Source organism: Ostrea edulis, chromosome 1 (assembly GCF_947568905.1).
Source record: "Ostrea edulis chromosome 1, xbOstEdul1.1, whole genome shotgun sequence".
Taxonomy (NCBI): Eukaryota; Metazoa; Mollusca; class Bivalvia; order Ostreida; family Ostreidae; genus Ostrea; species Ostrea edulis.
Window position 1 is genome coordinate 85,033,326 of NC_079164.1, and position 5,000 is coordinate 85,038,325.

Genomic DNA, 5,000 nt, shown 5'->3' on the forward strand with positions numbered 1-5,000 from the left:
ATGAAATTTCGCTACATACTTTTTTCTTGAATATCATTTTTTATACAAATATTCTGCTGTACAATCTCAGTTTATACTTGTGTTTACCCAAATTACTCAATAAAGATATCTATATGTTGAGAGTATCTTTATTTGATAAGCATAAACATCATCGTGATTATTATAGAGTATATAGAAGATGTAACGTAATGGACTTAAAAAATTGCAAACTGTTGCAAAACGCCACCCTAAACCAGAAAAACGCTGAAATTGTTTTACTTGAGTATGGTTATACATAAGTCCATTTGAGGAAATTTGGTTTAAGGTGGCCCTCTTCCCTCTTGTTGAAATTGACAAAAATCATTCTCAAAATTTACATTGAGATTTAACAGCCTGTCAAACGTTAAACCTTTAAACTTACATGAGTGGGTGGCCTAGTGGTGAAGGTGCTCGGTAATCTTAACTTACACTGAAAGCATACATTCCGAGTTCAAGTCCAATATTTTTTATCTATTTATTTTTTTATTTATTTATTATTCTTTTTGCTTTTCATTATTTTGGGGTCTTTTTCTTGAGAGGGGGTTGTTATAAATGTGAAACATATATTATAACAAATATTAGTCATTTTCATCTTAACTTCCAAAATTTGCAAGTTACGACTTAAAGAAAAGGAATTTATTCCGAGATCACTGTAGTTCCGTTTGTTTACACTTATCTGTTCCTGTGTGCACAGGATTTTCAAACTGTAATGTGGCTGACGAAAAGCTAAACAAATACTACAAGAAAAGGGGCACAAATGCACAGCATGTAATAAGTAAAAATAGGTCAAGGGAGGAAAAACCTGTTATACAGTTTGACTTCTCAAAAGTAAATATAAAAACTCATGTAGCAACCGCCATATGATATTTAGTCAAAGCTTAACACTCGAATTATCAACCAAAGGTAAATGATCTGATGAAATCTATCAAAGGTGCTGCAGCCATGTCAGAAAAAGACAATGAGCTAAGTAATGCCACATGTAAAAGAGTTGTTGTGTGATATGAATGCACCTATGAAAATATTGTACTGTTCATCATTCCACATAGGAACATGGTCTATTGATTAAAGAACGACTCATATAAATGTCAGTAATGCTAAACTGCGGCAGTTATTTATCTTCGTTAACGAAACATTAAAAAGCTGGCTTTACATTTAAGGTATTCAATGTATAATGACCATATTTCATATCCAATAAATGGATGGTGGAATTTTTGTAATCATGGTATCATTTTGAAGGGTTCATCAAATAAAAATAATCCACCATAGGAATTTTCAAAATTTTGTTTACTGCTTGATTTATTTCACCTAGAATTTAACATTGAGGTATATGAGAAAAGCAGGTTTTATTATAATATTTTAAGAAGAAATTATATTTTCATACAAATCTCTTGGTAGAAAGTTACATACACTTTCTCTTAATGAAAATATGAAATAAAATTAATTATTGACCACACACATTTTTAGAAAATTAGATTTTTAGTATTTTTACAAAGGGCAGACAACTCTTCCAAAAAGTCTTAAGTGCAAAAAGGCCAGCTTCTAATTATGTACCAGTCATGTGAATTTCATCTGCTTCACTTTCATCATTATTTAACAATAAACATTTATGTTGATCTAAATCCTTCAAAATTGTTCATTATCCTTTCATTATACATGGAATACCTTAAAAATAACTCGCTGATCTATTATTGGAAATCGGTGTTTTCCCTTTAGGTTTCTGAGTCGGCCGTTTCGTCAGCAAAAACGCTATACCTCTTTTGCGCACAGGTGCTTGTGGACAGGACTTCCGGTACCCCCCTTCTTGTATTTTTAAATGTTCAATTCCTTGGGTATTTCGGACGTATTTTTGATAAAATATGTAACTTCAGAGTTTATATATTTCAATGGAATACACAAATCTCGCATAGAAACCGTTTTTAAAAATGTCATATCACCGATCATAATATATGAACGGTTACGAAGCGAACCCTCTACCACTAAATGAACATCGGTTTGAACATCATAGAAAATAGAATATAAATAAATTGTAATTTATATGAATTGAAGAAACTAGTGTTTTGTTTTTGTAATATAAATTCAAATTCCTTTCTCATATTTTCCCCCATTTTTTTTTTAAATTAAACCTGTCTGTTTTCTAAACATTGTGCAATATCTAATGCTAATTACATTACAATTACAGTAAATCAAATTCATGCTTATCACAAGATAAATATTTTTTCAAACATTCATTTAGAATATTTACTTCCTATTTACTTTGCTGATCCCCAAACCGGAAAACGTTGAATCAAGCTGGGATTTTATTTGGATAAAAACTTTTTACACTAAGAATATTTGAGTCTGGATATGTTCTAGGACATCATTTGCATCAATGCATACGAGGATTTGAGTAACTTTGCAAAAGTAAGGTGGGGTTTGTTTTTTTTACTTTGTTTACAAATCATGTGCTACTTTCGATTCTTCCCTTGTGTATATTGTTTAACTCTCCTCTCGAGAATATTTCACTCATATGGAGACGTCACCGTTGCCGGTGAAGGGCTGCAAAATTTAAGCCTATGCTCGGCGCTTACGGCCTTTGAGCAGGGAGGGATCTTTCTCGTTTCACACCTGCTTTGACACTGGACCTCGGTATTTGCGGGTCTCATCCGAAGGACCGCCCCATTTAGTCGTCTCTTACGACAAGCAAGGGGTACTGAGGACCTATTCTAACCTGGATACCCACGGGATGGGAAAAGCAGACGTTTACTGATGAGGTTTACTGTGGAAGAGTTATTAGTGTTGTCCCAGGATTTGTTAATTTTATTTTTATACCCCTGTGTGTGACAGTGATGTAGCTGAGGATGGGGTTGCCAAAGCAACACGTTAACAAGTTAACACGTACATGTATAAGTTGCTGGAAGATCCAATAATAGTGACCTAGAGATAGTTATGGACGTAATAGCATGATTAGAAGTTCAAAGGTGTCAGATGTTGGGAACCCTGTTCCTTGATATTTAGCAGTTAGAAGACTTTTTTTTTTTGGAAAGTGTTGGATATGTCGATTCGTTATACATGTGTTACACACTTACAATGAACTCGGAATAAAAGACAACACTGAGTCTTTCATATCTTCGAACAACACAATTCTATGAAAAGAGATACATGTAACTTCGGTCTTGCAAATACAAGCTATCACTGGGTCGAATGCTATCTGACGCGTGTTAGGCCGTTCATCAAATGTGGATTCTAAAAAATTCTAAAGAACTTTTAGTAAACTTGAAATCACAGAATTTTTCCCAAATCAATAGCATTAAAACCTATGACTTTTCAACACTATACACGACCATTCCTCACGATAAATTAAAGACTAGACTTTTTGACATCATAGACAGTTGCTTCTTCAACAAAAACGGAAAACGGAAATATTCATATCTAGTGATCAGTCATTCAAAAACTTACTTTGTTAAACACCACTCTGATTCCACGCACAAGTACTCTGAAGTTGAAATAAAAAAATATGCTAGAGTTCCTCATTGACAATATCTTCGTGGTCTTTGGTGATCAGGTCTTCCAACAGTCTGTTGGAATTCCCATGGGCACGAATTGTGCTCCTTTGTTAGCTGACCTGGTTTTATATTCATATGAAGCAGAATTTATTCAAAAACTTCTACGTGAGAAGAAAAAATCTCTCGCTGTGACCTTCAATTCGACTTTTAGATATATCGATGACGTTTTGTCTATTAACAATGATAGCTTTCATTCATATGTCGATTTGATATATCCCTGTGAGCTCGAAATAAAGGACACCACAGAGTCGTCCACTTCTGCTTCATAGTTAGATATTTTATTGAAAGTAGACATTAACGGCAAACTAACAACTCAACTGTATGACAAACGGGATGATTTCAGCTTCTCCATCGTCAACTTCCCACATTTATGTAGCAATATTCCATTATCACCTGCATATGGCGTTTATATATCTCAACTGATTCGATATGCAAGAGCTTGTTCTGGGTATAGTCAGTTTTTAAATCGAGGTAAGCTACTGACAAACAAGTTGATGGTACAGGGATTTCAACAGTCTCGGTTGAAGTCAGCATTTCGCAAATTCTATGGTCGTTATAACGATCTAGTTCGTCAATACAACCTCGCATTGGGTCAAATGCTGCCTGACGTGTTTCATACCGATTGTTAAGCCGTTCTTGGCACACTGATTTTGACTGCGGATAACTCCGTTTACCTGATCAGAATATGGGGCTCACGGCGGGTGTGACCGGTCAACAGGGGATGCCTACTCCTCCTAGGCACCTGATCCCACCTCTGGTGTGTCCAGGGGTCCGTGTTTGCCCAACTATCTATTTTGTATTGCTTGTAGGAGTTATGAGATTGATCACTGTTCGTTATCTTCACCTTGCATACATACTCATTTTGATTACGGATTACTCCGTTTACCTGATCAAGGTATACTGATATAGGCTTGCGGCGGGTGCGACTGGTTGACAGGGGATATTTACTCCTCCAAGGTACCTGATCCCATCTCAGGTATTGCCTTCTATTTGTTTAATCACTGTTCGTTATTTTCACTTGTTCCTTTACATTTAATTCTGCAATCAAGTCTCATGATCATCATGTCATTTCATATTCTACAATGCATTTATACTGATCAAAAATAGGGGGACGCATAGTACAGTTTCATTTGAGACATGAACTAGAAACATTTCCACAGGATATGAATGCCCCGTCCGATGTGACATTTGTAATGAATGCCCCACCCGATGTGACATTTGTAATGCAATATGAAAACAAGGGACCCATGAGTCACCTTGGCCCATGTTTAAAAATGTCCCCTATATATCTGCATGTAAAGTTTTGATCCCATATTGTGACCCCAACATACCCCCATGGGCCATGATTTTTTCAAACATGAATCTGCACTATGTCAGAAAGCTGCCACGTAAATTTGAACTTGTCTGGACTAGTGGTTCTTGATAAGATTTATAAAGACT